The 18,180-nt window shown below is 44.3% G+C and overlaps 1 non-coding gene across 1 annotated transcript; it reads right to left on the minus strand.

Moving 5' to 3' along the window:
* Positions 1-2,999: 2,999 nt before the first annotated feature.
* Positions 3,000-3,106, minus strand: LOC120855249. The gene has a single exon (XR_005719213.1). It is a non-coding gene; the product is annotated as a U6 spliceosomal RNA (small nuclear RNA).
* Positions 3,107-18,180: the final 15,074 nt, after the last annotated feature.

Here is an 18,180-nt window from a genome sequence, read left to right on the forward strand (position 1 = left end):
CCTCTCTAGCCAAAGAACCAGCAAAGGGGGGTGCCCAGTGTGATGGGACTTCTGGACACTAAGCAGACACCGGAGAAAACACTGTCACCCCTCCTGCCCAACCAACCCCCAAGCATACACCAGCAAAGGAGCTGGGACTTCTGCCCTCGCCAGGCTGTGACATCACTGTGTGTGGGGGGTGATATCAGAGAAGGACAAGTAGGGAGGGGGAGTTTTGACCCTGCTGGGTGGTAATGAGCCACCCCACACCCCAGCACCAGGGAGAGAAGGGACCTGGTGGAGAGCCTGGACTTCCACCCCAACTCGGCGGTAGTGAGATGTCCTGTCCCCCAACTGGGGATGGGGTCAGAGGAGCCCTGGTGAGACTCCAGATGTCCACCACTGCCTTGTCTCTCCACGCTCCTGTGGTGTTGGGGGGCTGTGTGGGGAGCAGTAGTGTGCCGTTCCTATGGCAGAAGCCTCGTAGAACTCCCACCCCCAATTCTGCACTAATGAGGAGTCTCCTCCCCGCTTCCCCTCCACTGGGACTCCAGAGACCACGGGCAGAATCTGGACTTTTACGCACTTCTAACAGTAATGAAGAGGAGCCCCTGCTCCCCTGCCAGAGCAGCGTCAGAAGAAGCCAGATAAAACAGAAGATTTACGTAAGACAAAAGTTTCATCACACAGTATCCAAAGTATCGGGGTTTAAATTAAAAAATCACTCATCATACCAGGCATCAGAGTTCTCAAACTGAATTAAGAGAAAAACGATAGATGCCAGTATCAGGATACAGAGATGTTAGAATTATCTGAAAAAAATTTAAAGGATCCATCATAAAAATGCTTCAGTGAGCAATCACAAACACTTTTGAAACAAATGAAAGAAACAAAGTCTTGGGGTTTCCCTGGTGGTCCAGTGGCCAACACTCCGAGCTCCTGTTGCAGGGCACCTGGGTTTGAACTGGGTCCCACATGCTGCAGCTAAAAAGATCCTGAATGCTGCAATAAAGATCGAAGATCCCATGTGCTGCAACTAAGACTCAGTGCAGCCAAATAAATAAGTAAATAAAAATAAATATTAAAACAACAATTAAAAAAACCCCAGCAAGTCTCAAGAACATAGAAAAGGAAGAACAAAGTAAACCCAGGGCAAGCAAAACGAAGGCAACAATAGAGAGAAAAGCAGGAATCAATGAAAAGGAAAACAGAAAACAAAAGAGAAAATTGGTGAAACTACAAGCTGGCTCTGAGAAGAGGAATATAATTGTCAAACCTCTAGTGAGACTGACAAAGAAAAGAGACATAAGTTACTGATATCAGGTATGAAATAGAAGCTATCACTACAGACCTGCAGACATCAAAAGGGGTGGGAGGGAGGTTCAAGAGAGAGGGGGTATGTATATTTATGGCTGATTCACATTGTTGTATGGCAGAAATCAATACAACATTGTAAAGCAATTATCTTCCAATTAAAAATAAATTTTAAAAAAGGATAATAGGGACTACTATGAGCAACTGTACATAAATTTCACAATTTAGATAAGAAACACAAATTATTACATTCTCATAACCTGAGTAATCCTATAACTATTAAGAAAATTGAATTCATAATTTTAGAATCTCCCCCAAAGAAATCTCCAGGCCCACATGGTTTCACTGGAGAATTCTATCAAACTTTTGAAAAAAAAAAAAGTAACATCACTTCATGGCAAATAGATGGGGAAACAATGGAAACAGTGACAGATTTTATTTTTATTTAAAAAAATTTATTTATTTTAATTGGAGGCTAATTACAATATTGTAGTGGTTTTTGCCATGCATTGACATGAATCAGCCATGGGTGTACATGTGTTCCCCATTCTGAACCCCCCTCCCACCTCCCTCCCATCCCATCCCTCAGGGTCATTCCAGTGCACCAGCCCTGAGCACCCTGTCTCATGCATGGAACCTGGGCTGGCAATCTGTTTCACATATGATAATATACATGTTTCAATGCTATTCTCTCAAATCATCCCACCCTTGCCTTCTCCCAGAGAGTCCAAAAGACTGTTTGTTACATCTGTGTTTCTTTTGCTGTCTTGCATATAGGGTCATCATTACCATCTTTCTAAATTCCATATATATGCATTAGTATACTGTATTGGTGTTTTTCTTTCTGGCTTACTTCACTCTGTATAATAGGTTTCAGTTTCATTCACCTCATTAGAACTGATTAAAATATATTCTTTTTGATGGCTGAGTAATATTCCATTGTGTATATGTACCACAGCTTTCTTATCCATTCGTCTGCAGATGGACATCTAGGTTGCTTCCATGTCCTGGCTATTATAAACAGTGCTGTGATGAACATTGGGGTACACGTGTCTCTTTCAATTCTGGTTTCCTCAGTGTGTATGCCCAGCAGTGGGATTGCTGGGTCATAAGGCAGTTCTATTTCCAGTTTTTTAAGGAATCTCCACACTGTTTTCCATAGTGGCTGTACTAGTTTGTATTCCCACCAACAGTATAAGAGGGTTCCCTTTTCTCTGCACCCTCTCCAGCATTTATTGTTTGTAGACTTTTTGATAGCAGCCATTCTGACTGGCATGAAATGGTACCTCACTGTGGTTTTGATTTGGATTTCTCTAATAATGAGTGATGTTGAGCATCTTTTCATGTGTTTGTTAGCCATCTGTATGTCTTCTTTGGAGAAACGTTTATTTAGTTCTTTGGCCCATTTTTTGATTGGGTCGTTTATTTTTCTTGAATTGAGCTGCAGGAGCTGCTTGTATATTTTAGAGATTAATTCTTTGTCAGTTGTTTCATTTGCTACTATTTTCTCCCATTCTGAAGGCTGTCTTTTCACCTTGCTTACAGTTTCCTTCATTGTGCAAAAACTTTTAAGTTTAATTAGGTCCCATTTGTTTATTTTTGCTTTTATTTCCACTACTCTGGGAGGTGGGTCATAGAAGATCCTGCTGTGATTTATGTCAGAGAGTGTTTTGCCTATGTTTTCCTCTAGGAGTTTTGTAGTTTCTAAAAATATGGAATACTTCATGAATTTGCATGTCATCCTTGTGCAGGGGCCATGCTAATCTTCTCTGTATTGTTCCAATTTTAGTATATGTGCTGCCGAAGCAAGCAAGACAGATTTTATTTTCTTGGGCTCCAAAATCACTGCAGGTGGTGACTGCAGCCATGAAATTAAAAGATGCTTGCTCCTTGGAAGAAAAGCTATGACCAACCTGGACAGCATATTAAAAAGCAGAGACATTACTTTGCCAACAAAGGTCCATCTAGTCAAAGCTATGGTTTTTCCAGTAGTCATGTATGAATGTGAGAGTTGGACTATAAAGAAAGCTGAGCGCCGAAGAATTGATGCTTTTGAACTGCGGTGTTGGAGAAGACTCTTGAGAGTCCCTTGGACTGCAAGGAGATCAAACCAGTCAATCCTAAAGAAAATCAGTCCTGAATATTCATTGGAAGGATTGATGCTAAAGCTGAAACTCCAATACTTTGGCCACCTAATGCAAATAACTGACTCCTTGGAAAAGACCCCGATGCTGGGAAAGATTGAGGGCAGGGGGAGAAGGGGACAACAGGATGAGATGGTTGGATGGCATCACTGACTGGATGGACATGAGTTTGAGCAAGCTCTGGGAGTTGGTGATAGACAGGGAAGCCTGGCATGCTACAGTCCATGGCGTCGCAAAGAGTCAGACAGGACTGAGCGATTGAACTGAACAGAACATCAATTTTATATAATGTTCTCCAGAAAATAGAAGAGGAAGAAATATTTTCTAATTCATTTTATGAAGCTAGCATTACCCTGGTACCAAAACTAGACAATGATAATATCTTCATGAAAAGAAGTGTGTGGAAGTATGCTCAGTCATGTCCAACTCTTTGTGATTCTGTGGACCGTAGTCTGCCAGGCTCCTCTCTGCCCATGGGATTTTCCAGGCAAGGATACTTGAGTGGGTTGCCATTTCCTTCTCCAGGGGATCTTCCCAACCCAGGGATCGAACCTGCAACCCCTGTGCCTCCTGAATTGGTAGGCAGATTCTTTACCACTTGAGCCACCTGGGAAGAAATACTTGGGTATAAATCTAACCAAATACGTATAGGACTTGTATGCTGAGAACTACAAAACACTAATGAAAGAAATCAAAAAGGTTTAAATAAATGGAAAGACAAATCTTGTTCATGAATTAGAAACCCAACATAGAACTTCCCTGGTGGCCCAGTGATTAAGAATCTGCCTTGCAATGAAGGGGATGCAGGTTTGATCCCTGGTTTGGGAACTAAGATCCTACATGCGGAGGAGCAACTGAGCCCATGCCTGGCAACTACAGAGCCCAAGCACTCTGGGACCTGCACACCACAGCTAGAGGTTCATATGCCTGACGCAACAAAGATCCCATCCGCTGCAGCTAAGAACTAACACAGCCAAATAAATAAATACATATTGAAAAAAGAAACCCAACATAGTTAAAATGTCAATTCTCCCCAAGTTGATATATAAGTTCCATGTAGTTTCTACAAAAATCCCAGCAGGATTTTTCTGTAGATGGACCTAAGACTATTCTAAGATTTATATGGAAGGACAAAGGAAGTCGAATAGCTAAGATAATTTTGAAAAAGAAGAATAAGGGAGAGGAATCAGTCTACTAGATTTCAGGACATTATTGTTGACAAAGATCACTGCCTGTTATTTCAGTAAATGAAGGATGTGTGTGTACCTAGTTACTAAGCTCGATTCAACTCCTGTGAGCCCATGGACTGTAGCCCACCAGGCTCGTTTGTCCATGCGATTTCCCAGGCAAGAACACTGGAGTGGGTTGCCATTTCCTTCTCCAGGGGATCTTCTTGACCCAGGGATTGAACCCATGGCTCCAGCCACATCTCCTGCATTGCAGGTGGATTCTTGACCACTGAGTCACCGGAGAAGCCATCAGTACTCACAGAGCTATCAGCCAGTGAAGCTGGTTCTACACAGTTAAGATGACTATCACAGGAGTGATTTCAACAAGTCCAGACACTTGCATCTTCCCAGACACAGAAAAGCAATAAAATCATTAACTTGAGATGTCTAGTAAAACTCCTATTATAGCTGGCTCCTCCCTTATCTCTTTGGAACAATTCTTCAGAGCTCTCTGAGAGGCTGTCTCCCAGGCTATAGTCCTCAGGAAGGTCCCAAATAAAACATAACTCTTAACGTTTAGGCTGTGCATTTTTTTTCCAGTTGACATTATGCATATACTAGAATTACGATTGATAATCTTGATACTGGCAGAGAGAGAGACATACAGATCAACTGGACAGAACAGAGAACTTCAAAACAGACCTACACAAATATGTCCAACTGTTTTTTGACAAAGATGCAAAAGTAACTCAACAGAGGAAGGACAGTCTTTTCAATAAGGAGTGCTGGAGCAACTGGATAGGCACAGGGAAAAAAATGAACCTTACACTAATTCTCACACCTTATAATATAAAAAAATAACTCTAAATGGACTATGGACTTACATGTAAAACTGTCAAATCATCAGAAAAAAACAGGAGAAAATCTTTAGGATCTATGGCAAAGCAAAGGGTTCTTATACTTGAAGTACAAAAGGAAAATTTGATAAATGGGAGTTTTATTGAAATTTTAAAAGCTTTTGTTCTCTGAAAGACCCCGTTGAAAGGACAAAAAGAAAAGCTATAGACAGGGAGAAAATATTTGGAAACCATGTATCTGAAAAAGGACTAGTATCTAAATATATAAAATATATAAAGAACTCTCAAAACTCAACAGTAAGTCCCCCAAACAGTCCAATTAGAAAATGGGCAAATATATGAAGAGACATTTCACTAAAGAGGACATGTGGATGACAAATAAGCACAAGAAAATGCTCAACATCGTTCACCATTAGGAAAATGTAAATTAAAACCACAAGAAGTCACTCCATACTTATCAGAACGGCTAAGTTAAAAAAGAGTAACAACATCAAAAGCTGGTGAGGATGCAGAGAAAGTAGATCTATTCCTAGCGGGAACACAAAACTGGTACAGCCACTCTGGTACACAGTTTGGCAGTTTCTTAAAAAGCTAAACATGCAACTACATACAACCCACAAGTATGTTCCTAGATGTTTATCCTGGAGAAATGGAAACTTACTGTCACACAAAAACCTGCATATGAATGTTCACAGCAGCTTTATCCGTAGAAACCAAAACCTGGGAACAACAGACGTTCTGCCACAGGAGAATGGTAAACAAACTGTGGTCCAGCCACACCATGAGCTGTTGACCACATAGGCACCTGGATGAACCTCCAGGAAATACGTTGTATGAAAAAAGCCAGTCCTTAGTGGTTACATACTATATGACTCCATTTACATAACATTCTCTAAACGACAAAACTCTGGAAATGGAGAACAGATTAGTGGCTGCCAGGGTTTAAGGAGTAAATGGGGTGTGACTGTAAAAGGGATCCGGTGGTTATAGAAATCTTCTGGCTCTTGAATGCATCCGTGTTAATACCCTGGTGGTTGTTATACTGTAGCTTTGTATAATGTTAGCAGTGGATGGCAGAGAAGGCAATGGCGACCCACTCCAGCACGCCAGGCCTCCCTGTCCTCAAACTCACGTCCATTGAGTCCGTGATGCCATCCAACCATCTTATCCTCTGTCTTCCCCTTCTCCTCCTGCCTTCAATCTTGTCTGGAAGATCCCATGGGCAGAGGAGCCTGGTAGGCTGCAGTCCACGGGGTCGCTAAGAGTCGGACACAACTGAGCGACTGAAGTGAACTGAACTGAGTATTATATGAACTGTCCCCAGCCTGCGTTTAATCAAATGCCAGCTGGCACTGGGGAAGCTGTGGTACTCTCCCCCATTCCCTGCCAGCACTTCGGAGACTACACTGTCCTCTGTAGGTTAAATTATGAAGATCCATACAAGACAGACCAGGGACTTTCCAGTTGTTAAGTCCAGTCATTAAGACTTCATGCTCCCAATGCAGGGGGCACAGGTTCGATTCCTGCTTAGGGAACTAGAGCCCACGTCCTGCAAGTAAGACCCAGGGCAGTCGAATAAATACATGAATTAAAATAAGTTATAAATAAATAAATAATACGAAACTGACTATCCTGTCACCTGACTGAGGTAGAATCCAAAGAAAGAATGTGTCTGTGTGAGGGGAGCTGGCCTGCTGTGAAGTGAGGCCAGAGGAAGGAAGAGGCCCTGGAGGGGCAGCAGGCCCAGGGCCCAGCAGTCTCAGGGCAGAGGGCTGCCCCAGGCCGGCATGTCTGGGTGACAAGGGTCCCTGACATCCTCAAGCCAGGCCTTCTCCTGAATCTTCACCCACTCAACCACGTGGAATTTGCTTCCTCTAAAACTTGCCAACAGGAAGAGGAAGCTCTGCTCTGCAAACCTAAGTACCTGTCCTTATTTCCAAGCTGATTCCTAGCCATTTTGGTGAATGTGATTTACCTGAGTCAGTTTCCAAAGGATGCCAAAGCCCCCAGTTCCCATGAGGACTGCCTTTGCGGGGCTGGGGCAGGGAGGCTGTTCCAGGGCGCATCCCTGTCTCCACAGGTCTCTTCACCACACGGTCAGTCAGTGCCACCTGCCACCACTCGACCCTGTCACCCCGGGGTGGGGTGGGGGGCAAGGGGGAGGCTGTCTTAGGAAAAGGGGATTCGACTTATCCTAGGTGGCCCCCAGAGCAGACCAGAACCAGCAGACTCAGGAAGGTTCCAGTCCATCCCGGAGCGTGTCCTCGCCCTCCGCAATGTCTTACTCGCCGCGGGGGGCTGCTGAGGAAACGCTACCCACTCCAGCTTACGTGCGAGCACGGAGGAAGCCACCGTGCACTTCCACAGCACTCCACCTCAGCTCTCACAAGGACTCCGTGGGGGTTCCTTTCATGACACCTGCTTTGTGTGATGTGGAACCTGAGCTGGAGAGGCGTGACAAGCCCACAGGGAGAGCCTGGCCTGGAGGGGGAGGTCTGGACTCTAAGCTCAGGGCAGCCCCCTTTCACCCAGAACTTTCTGACTCAAGACCTGGGCCCCTGCAGAGAAGCCTGTTTCCAGGGAGGCGCAGGCTGGACCTCAGTGCCTGGTGGAGATTGAGCACAATGGGGCAGAGAGAGGGGAGAGGAGGGCCAAGGGCTGGATCCGCACCCCCATGCCCCCATTCCTCTCCCAATCTCCCCACCCCACCCCTGCCTGCCTCGTCCTCTCTCTTTCCATCCATCCTGTCTCATCGTGGATGGAGAACCCATTCTTGACTGAACTGGAACACCAGGTTCATGGTCATTCAGCCCCTCGTCCTGATCATTCTCCACGCAAGGGCTACTGCCTTCTTTTGCTGTTCACCTGAGTTGGCAGCTCTGCCATCCTGAAATTTCACTCGGGGTTCCTTAAAGGTAATGCTATGTGAGGCCCCACCCGAGGTCAGGTCTGGGACAGCCAGGTAAGGTTTTACTGCTGCCTGGGCTATGAGTTTAGCTTTACTTAAAACACCAGCATCTTGGTGATCAAATAGTGTGTACATTATATGACTATTTTAGGAAAATGACTGCTCTTTGTGGACGAAGCACTGGGCTCTGTGGTCAGAGTGAGTGGCTAAGGGTGCTGGGCAGTGGAGTAGGATTTCATTTCTTTTCTAGGGAATGAAGCCGTGGAGGCACCAGCTGGCAATAGGCATGTGAATCACAGTTTCACAGAAGTATTGGTGATACACCACTTCCCTGCCAGGATGAAATAGGAGACCTTAAGAAACAAAACAAATGTCCACATTCCATTTCAATGAAAAATAAAAGGTCAATGGCTAAGCTCAATCAACACTAGCAAAAGTATTTCTCTACTCTGGACAACAAGTACTTATGTAAGACATTCACTTGCAAATACACAAACTAACAAACATATTCTCAATCATAAGTTAAGGCCTGACTTACTAACTTCTTGTTGATGTTTGACAGAAAACAGTAAAATTCTGTAAAGTGATTATTCTTCTTAAAAAACAAATTAGTAAGAGATTCACTGAGATATTCAATTTTTTTTAAAAAAAAAGCAAATTGATGCTTTTTTAAAAAAAATTGAAAGTACTTCACAGTTAAATTCATTGATAACTGATACACTTTGGAAAACACAGGACAGTTTCTATACTGACTCCCTAATATATACGGCTCTGTAGCAGAAGTTAACTTAAGTCAGAGTGTCATATGCAAGTGTGGGGCCCGAGAAAGAACCAGGGCACCTCAGCCAGCCTGCTTCCACCTGGAGACTTTACTTCTTCTGCCACAGTTTTTCTTTTGCCAACATACAGGCAAATACACTGGATGCTTTCAAGAATATCATGTTAGTGTAAGATGCAGAAATGTAAGAAAATGGATGTGAAAGTCATTATTAAATGGACAGCTCCTGGTTTAGAGAGTTAGTAGTGAGGCTCTGATTAGACCTGATTCTTATCAGTGCCTGAGCTTCTCCCTCCAGCAAATGAGATCATTTAAAATCCTGCCCCTTTAAAATCAGGACTTACTGACTAAGGAAATTTCTTAAGTTTTCCATATACTGTATAGACATAAACAAGTCACTGTCATGGTTTTCCTAAGAAACACTGATATCAGCAAAAAGGAAACAGAAGCATCGTCAAGACTCCTGAAACGTAAAGAACAGAAGGAAAAGGAGCTGTACTGGATGAGCTGGAAGGTGCTATTAAACAGCGTTGTTGCTGTTGAGTTGCTGAGTCCATGCTCTGCAACCCCAGGGACTGCAGCCTGCCAGGCTCCTCAGTGCATAGTATTTCCCAGGCAAGAATACGGGAGTGGGTTGCCATTTCCTTCTCCAGGGGATCTTCCCGATCCAGGGATCGAACCCGCGTCTCCTGCATTGGCAGGCAGATTCTTTATCACTGAGCCATCAGGGAAGCCTTTAACTTCATACTATTGAGGCAAGAGCTTAATTCAATACTAGTCTGTTTGCAGCAACACTTGGGAAACCAGATGCAGAGGGAGGTTCGGGAAGGCAGAGGAAATCACGAGATGTGGTGGGAAACGTAAAGAGAGAGCCCATAACACTGACGCCTGCTGAAAGCGGGGCACTGGGCTCACCTGTGCCGTTGGGGCCGAGTGGGTGGAAACCACTGAGGATGTGTCAGAAGTTTCTGAAATGGGCACACCTAGGAGACACTCAGGGATGACCTTACAGCTTCAGCCTTCTCTCTGGGACAGGAGAGACTACTTTCTACCAGTTTTCCCCGATTTAAGTGGGTTTCACTTGCGTAGAAACAGTACCAGCCACACTGCTGGCTTCCCTGGGCTGCTTGTGAATTCCAAACGATGCATATTTTGCAATCTACTCTGTGAAGTAACCAGGTGATGGATAAGGAGTGCTTGGAGAATAAATGCCTCCAAATTAGGGTGGGTTTTAAATACCATTGTTGGGAGGAATTTTACTAAAATTACTGGTCTTTATGTACTTGGGCAGAATGCATCAGATTACTAAAGGGAGAGCCCAAGGATAACTGATCACGTCAAGAAATTAAGAATGCCTCAATAAAAAAGGCACTTGAGCTGAGATGAATTTAGATGCTCTAATACGAAGCTTCCCCATAGTGGCTCGGTGATCTTATGACACTACAAGATTCTTAACTGAAGGCTTTAGATACATAATACTCCAGACAAACCAGATTCTAAGCAGTTGGCCTGAAAGCAAAACTAAGGTTGACCACTAAATGCATTTGAAAACTCAGATTCTTGCAGATACAATGCAGAGCACAGAATGTATTCAAGTCGTTTTACATATGACAAGCGAAAGTATCGAGTGTGTTTTCCACTTGAAATAATTATAGGACTTCTAGCAGCAGTTTAAACTTGAGATACCTTCTCAGACCCTGAATTGGAAATCTTGCTCTTTGTAAAAATAAGGAAAAAACACTCCACATGGGAGAGAAAGGGTGGACCAAGGTGACCAGGTAGGCAGTGTAATCAACCTATTTCCCCTAGCATAATGGATTTTTTTCCAATTTTGCAGCTTTCTTTTACATGTGTTCCAGGACTGTGGATGCAAGCAGGTTTTGAGCCCTGGAGGACTCGTTTTGAGGCTGAGCTGTTCTAAACAGCAACTTCCCGTCCACAAAATGACATTCCTGGGGGGCAACGACAGCTGGTTTGACAACCAGCCCAGTTCATTAACTAACCACATTATAGAAACCAGAAAATCCGTAACACCCTTCGCTTCCTTGATTCTTCTAATCCAAGGCTTTAGGTAAGGTGAGGTGAAGTCACTCAGTCGTGTCCGACTCTTTGCGACCCCGTGGACTGTAACTTACTAAGCTTCTCCATCCATGGGATTCTCCAGGCAAGAATACTGGAGTGGATTGCCATTTCCTTCTCCAGGGGATCTTCCCGACCCAGGGATCGAACCCGGGTCTCCCGCATTGGAGGCAGATGCTTTAACCTCTGAGCCACCAGGGAAGATACAATTTGCTTGCTTAAACTTCCCTGAAGTCTATGTGAAAATGACAAGACACGTGGAAATGACAGTAGTGTTGCTCTGAGAGAAAGTGAAAAAGAAAATGAAAGTGTTAGTTGGGCAGTCGAGTCCGACTCTGCGATCCCACAGACTGCAGCCCGCCAGGCCCCACTGTCCCTGGGATTCTCCAGGCAAGAATACTGGAGTGGGTTGCTATGTCCTGCTCCAGGAGAATCTGGAGAATCCCCAACCCAGGGACCAAAGCAGCACCTTCTGTGTCTCCCGCATTGCAGGTGGATACTTTACCGCTGAGCCACAGAAGCCCTGAGAGAGGCCGAGCTGACAAAAATATGTAACACAGAGAATCAGAGGAGACTGGAAGGCTCAACAACTCTGGAAGTGAAAGACAGTAGAAAGATTTGGTGGGACAGAGGAGGGAGCCACCATCATAGCAGTGTCTAGACACCGTGCTGAAGGCAGACAAGAGGACTCAGGTAACTGAGTTCCTTCTTTAATTTTTAAAAATTAATTATTTTTGAATTTTTGGCTGTGCTGGGGCTTCGTTGCTTTGCAAGGGCCTTCTCTAGTTGCAGAGAGCGGGGGTACTCTTTCTCTAGTTGCAGAGAGCGGGGGTTGTGGTGCATGGACTTCTCATTGTGGTTGCTTCTCTTGTAGCAGAGCACAGGTTCCAGCCAATCGGGCTCCAGTGGTTGTGGCACCCAGGTTCAGTAGTTGCTGACTCTGGGCTCTAGAGCGCAGGCTCAGTAGTAGCTGCTCCTGTGAGGCATGTAGAATCTTCCCAGACCAGAGATCGAACTGCACTGGCAGGCGGTTTCGTATCCACTGCACCACGAGGGAAGTCCTGAGTTCCTTCTAAACAGGAGTCGCTGAGTGTGCTCAAGAGATGCGGGGGTGGACCTGGCACTTCGGGAATCAAAACACCCCAAGTCTGGGTGTGTCCCTCCTCAATCCTGAGTAACTAGGGAGGGGCTAGCTAATAAGCAAAAACCACCACCCCTGATATGGAAACGTATCTGATACAATGAAGGTATACCAGCAAGCAAAGTCACAGGGAAAAACTCTTATTCTATAAATCATGTCAAGTTCTGAGATAATGTTTAGATGAACTTCAAAGTCCTCAAAGAACTAGATGAAGGAGATTTGATAAGTAAGGATTTGTCATTATTTCTCAAGCTCCCTAGGTAGGGAGGATGTGTTTGTGGGGGGGTTGATTAGGAATCTGAATTTGGTATTTTAGGGAAAACAGGGACATTTAGGAAGAGTTAAGAAAATTTTTCACAGGCTGGGTGTTATGAGAATTTTGCTGTGGGAATAGCCTCCCTCTCCCTCCTTTCACCCATTGAGGGTATCCAACCCCTTCTTCCCCACTCTCCACCCCCAGCTCCATCCTGGCCACCCATCAACAGGCTACAGCTCTAGCCAGGCACCACACCAGGGACTTCCACTCTAGCAGACAATACTGAAATGTCAAAACTGACTAATAAGCTCTGAGTCTGTGGCAGTAGTTCACAGGGATCATTTCATTCGATCCTCCCAACCACCTGATGAAATGGATATTTATAGCTGTACTTTACAGGTGAGAAGGAGAACACAATGGCACCCCACTCCAGTACTCTTGCCTGGAAAATCCCATGGACAGAGAAGCCTGGTGGGCTGCAGTCCATGGGGTCACTAAGAGTCGGACATGACTGAGCGACTTCACTTTCACTTTTCACTTTCATGCATTGGAGAAGGAAATGGCAACCCACTCCAGTGTTCTTGCCTGGAGAATCCCAAGGACAGGGGAGCCTGGTGGGCTGCCGTCTATAGGGTCGCCCAGAGTTGGACACGACTGAAGCGACTAAGCAGCAGCAGCAACAGGTGAGAACACCGAGGTCTGGGGTGCTGAACCGTGTGCCCTCAGCCACAAGGCTGGTGAGAGGAGGGGCTGGGCTCAAACCCTGGCAGGCTGATTACGGAACCACTTTCTCTGCATTGAGATTCAAATACTTGCTGTTTTCCCATTAAGCAAGTATTTGTCATTTCCAGGGTCTGTTGGGGCTACAGAGATGCTTCTGTGCTTGGCTCCTCTTACCTTGGACTTGAAATGAGGACACGGGCAGCACATACGATCAAATGCACCCATGAAAGGAGACAAGAACGTGATTCAAGACCCCAATGGATGTAACAGTGAGATAGTAGATCAAGAGTGTCCTAGCCTTGGCTTTAACATGTCCCCTTGCCCAGCCCCAACCCCCAGCTTTTCTGGATTATACTTATTCCGCATAGCTCCAGAAGGAGCAAGTGGATATTATATAGACACAAAGGAAGAAATGGAAACTATCAATTTTTGTGTGTCCATTGTGTGCCACAGACTAATTCACTGATCTCACAACAATTCAGCAGTAATTATCTTTATCTTTATAGATGAAGAAACAAAGCTAGTAATGAGAAAGAAAATATAAACCTTGACTGGGGTCTCAATGGAGTGGACCTTTGAATACCACCATTAGCAACTTAATTTTCTTAGGTGATAGGGAGCATGGGAATATTTTTAAGAAGGAATCAAGTGAAAGCAAAAATGGGTTCAGCCACCTTCGAGAGCAAGTGGCAGCATCTACTGGTAATAAAGACAAGACCCTTGTGCAGGGGTTAAGAGGATGAACTAGGGTGGCACATCTTGGTATGAACAAACCTCTAACATGTAATGTTGAATGAAAAAAAAGCAAGTTGGTAAATGATTCATAGAGCATTATGCCATTTATGTAAAATTGAAAACCATAAAACAATAGTGTACACAGTTAAGGGAGACACAGAATTATAGAAGCACAGAATTACCGTGGAATGTTACACACCAGGTTCCGAAAGGTGGTTAATTCTGGGGAAGGTGGGAGAGGAGAGCAGGGAAGTGATGGAGTCACAGCGGTCAGGTTAGTTTCTGGACTTAGAAAGTTGAAAATGCTCCAAAATTTAAGAACGAAGTGATCATGGCCCTGCGTGATCCAGGCCCTGCTCTGGGAAGATGGTCTGGTGGCCACATGCAGGACAGGCTGGGAAGGGAGGAGACTGAGGCTTAAGTCAGGATGTGGAGCAGAAAAAGGAAATGAAGGGGAAGATGAAAGTGACTTTTAGAACCATGAGCCATAGCGTCTGGAGGATGATGGCAAAGTACGAGGGAGAAGGAAAAACCACAGATTCCGGAGCCACTGAAAGAGTACAGGTGCCTGGACAAGTGGGCAATTTAAGAATTTCAGTTTTTGTGAATGTCCACATTTGATTTTTGGGCTTTGCTGGTGGCTCAGATGGTAAAGAATCTTCCTGCAATGCAGGAGACCCAGGTTTGATCTCTAGATCAGGAAGATCCTGGAGAAAAGAGTGGCAACCCACTCCAGTATTCTTGCCTGGAGAATTCCATGGACAGAGGAGCCTGGTGGGCTACAGTCCATGGGGTCACAAAGAGTCAGACATGACTGAGCGACTAATACTTAATACACGCGATTTAGAGCCACTTATTGACCATACGTCACACATGTTAGACACTAGACAGTTGGCTCATTTAGAGAAAGAGTCTTGTACATAGTAGAGTCTGGACCTCAGTGAGGGTCCTTGATTCTAAGATGAATGATGTTAGATGCCTCTTCAGCCAAGAAATTCACAAGGTCCACAGGCTACCTGGTCCCAGTGCCTCAAAGCTCAGTTAAAGGACACAGATGCCAAGCCCTGTTAATGACTTATTGTGTTCAGTTGGCAACTGCAGTTCTCACTGTGATGCAGTCACTGGGCACTCTGAGTGACCCTTTAACACAAGATGAGTGCTAATGTCACTTTTCACTTAATATCTTCCAACAACTTCCCTCTTCTCTCAGAAAAAGAGCTAATGTCCTTATATACATTACCATGTGTAAAACAGATAGCTAAAGATGGAAAGCTGCTGTATAGCACAGGGGGCTCAGCTCGATGCCCTGTGATGACCTAGAGGGGTGGGATGGAGAGAGTGGGGAGGAGGCTTAAGGGGGAGGGGAATACACATATATATATACTTAAGGCTGATTCACGTTGTTGTAGCCAGAAACCAACACAGCGTAAAGCAATTATCCTCCAGTTAAAAACTAAATTTTTTAAAAAAGAGCTAGCATCCTTCTCAAGGCTCCAGGTGGTCTGACCCTGCCCTCTGACTCTGTATCCGATTCCCTCCCCACTTCTCGTGGGTCCCCAGGAGGTTTCGACTTTGACATTCGCTGTCCCCAGGGTCCACCTTGGGGCTTCTCCCTCAAGTCCTTCTTACTTTTATTGTTCTTTGAGGCACTCACCACCACTTGAAAAGGTAGGAAATATTACATTTCTATTTCCTTATTTGTTTCAGGTCTGCTTTATCTATTTCGCTTACTGCCACGCCCGGACAGCTTCTGGTAAAGGAAAACGAGTAGGTCAGGCAATTCCCCTCTACACACATCAAGCACAAAATGTAACAAATTTATTAAAAACAATCATTTCAGGACACCAGAAAATGACCAGTGGCAGGTCACAACTGCTCACTGGGGAAGTGCTACTGCACTTGAGGCAAGCGTGGCGCTTTGCTGGGAGAGTTCCTGTCTATTTCAGGCAGTGAAAATCCACAGCTTTAGTAACTGAAGGTGTGGAGTTGGTGGAGGGCAAGTAAGAAACCAGCTAGAAGCTGAAGGGGGATTCCCAGAAGCCAGGGAGCCACAGAAGGCCCGAGATGATAAAACCTCCAAGCGACCTCGATGGACTGTTAACTACAGATGTGTGCAGAAAACTCAGGCAGCTCAGAGAAAGTTAAAAGCTTGGGGGAGCTTGGAAATTTTCTAGACTTTTAAGTGCATTCTTCAACCTACAGGTAACTCAAGTCACAGAAGATGGTCACTTGAGGCGGGTAAACATAATCTTTACCCAAATCTCTCACTAACGGTGAAACTATTCAAGGAGACCCATATGGCAGGGCAGGTAATAAGCAGAGACACCACGAGCTGCATGCCACAGGGGGAGAGGTTACACAGAGACCAGACAAGGTAAATGATTACTCAACAACACTCAAGAAAGCAACACATAAGCCAGAATCATTGCAATGTATTATCTGCAATGCCTGGTTTTCAACCAAAGGCATTATCAGACGTGGCCCAAGAAACAAAAAAACTGTGACCTGCGCTCAGGAAATATTGAGTAGCCAAGAACTAACTTTGAGTGGGCCCAGATGTTGGATTTAGCAGACAAAGATTTCAAAATAGCTATTATGAAAACGTCTACAGAATTAAAGAAAAACGAGCTTAAGAGCTGAAGAAAAATATACTAAAAATAAGTGAAAAACAGGGAAGTGGACCCTGTAAAAAGGAACCAGATGGAGTTCTAGAGCTGAGAAGTATAACAACTGAAATGAAAAATTCAGTGGATAGGCACAACCATCTACTGACAGAAGAATCAGTCAGTTGGAAAATGGAGCAACACAAAGTATCTGGTTTAAAGAACAGAGAGAAAAAACACTGAAGAAAAATAAAGAAAGCCTCAGAGGTCTGTCACATAATATCAAGTATTCTCATACATGTGTAATTGGATTTCTAGGAAGAGAGAAGAGAAAGAAAGGGGCAGAAAAAATACTTGAATACATAATGGTTGAACTCTTTCCAGATTTGGTGAAAAACTGTAACTTATAGATCCAAGAGGACTTCCCTGGTGGCCCAGACGGTAAAGAATCTGCCTGCAGTGCAAGAGACCCAGGTTCGATCCCTGGGTCAGGAAGATCCCCTGGAGAAGGGAATGGCTACCCACTCCAGTATTCTTACTTGGAGAATTCCAAGGACAGAGGAGCCTGATGGCGGGGTATAGTCCATGGGGGTGGCAAAGAGTTGAACACCACTGAGAGACTTTAACTTCCACTTTTTATAGACACAATGAATCCTAAAAAGGATAAATACAAAGAAGACTACACCCAAACACATCATCATCAAACTGCTGAGAGCCAAAATTGAAGAAAAGAATCTTAAGTACCAGCAAGGGCAAAACAAGCACATTCAGGGAAAGAATGATAAAAGAAACCATTAACAGCTGGCTTCTCATCAGAGACAAAGGAAGCCAGGAGACAATGACATATTGAAAGAGAGAAAAACCATACCCAGTGTAACTGTCCTTCAAAACTGAAGGTGAAATAAAGACAATTCCAGATTTTAAAAACTGAGAGACTATCACAGACTTGAGTTACCAGAAATGCTACAGGCAGTGCTTCAGGCAAAAGAGAACTGGTGTCAGACGGTAACTTCACAGGAAGGAACGAAGGACACTGAAAATGCTAAACATGTGGACAGGCACAGAGATGGACGCTTTCCCCCGAATTTCTTTAGAAGATTCATGACGATTGAAAGCAAAGACTTACAATACTGGGTTGATAATAAATATAGAGGTAGTATATGCAGCAACAAGAGCAGAAAAGAGGAACAGAAATAGAGCTGTACTGGTGCAAAGTTCTATTTTACCAGAAACAAATCAGTATTAACTCAAAGAAGATTGTGGTAAGCTGTATACTGAAATCCCTGGAACCAACTCAGAAAGAAAAAGGAAAATGCAGCTAAAAAGCTAATAGAGTAATTAAAACGGTATACTAAACAATATTTGTGCAACACAAAATAGGGTAAGACATGTATTTGTTTAAAGCAAAGGAAGGGAGGAAAAAGAGGAACAAAGAGATCACATAAATAGAAAACAGCAACCAGCAGAATTAAACCCAACCATGCCAATAATTAC

This window comes from Oryx dammah, unplaced genomic scaffold (assembly GCF_014754425.2).
Source record: "Oryx dammah isolate SB20612 unplaced genomic scaffold, SCBI_Odam_1.1 HiC_scaffold_27, whole genome shotgun sequence".
In the NCBI taxonomy this organism is placed as follows: Eukaryota; Metazoa; Chordata; class Mammalia; order Artiodactyla; family Bovidae; genus Oryx; species Oryx dammah.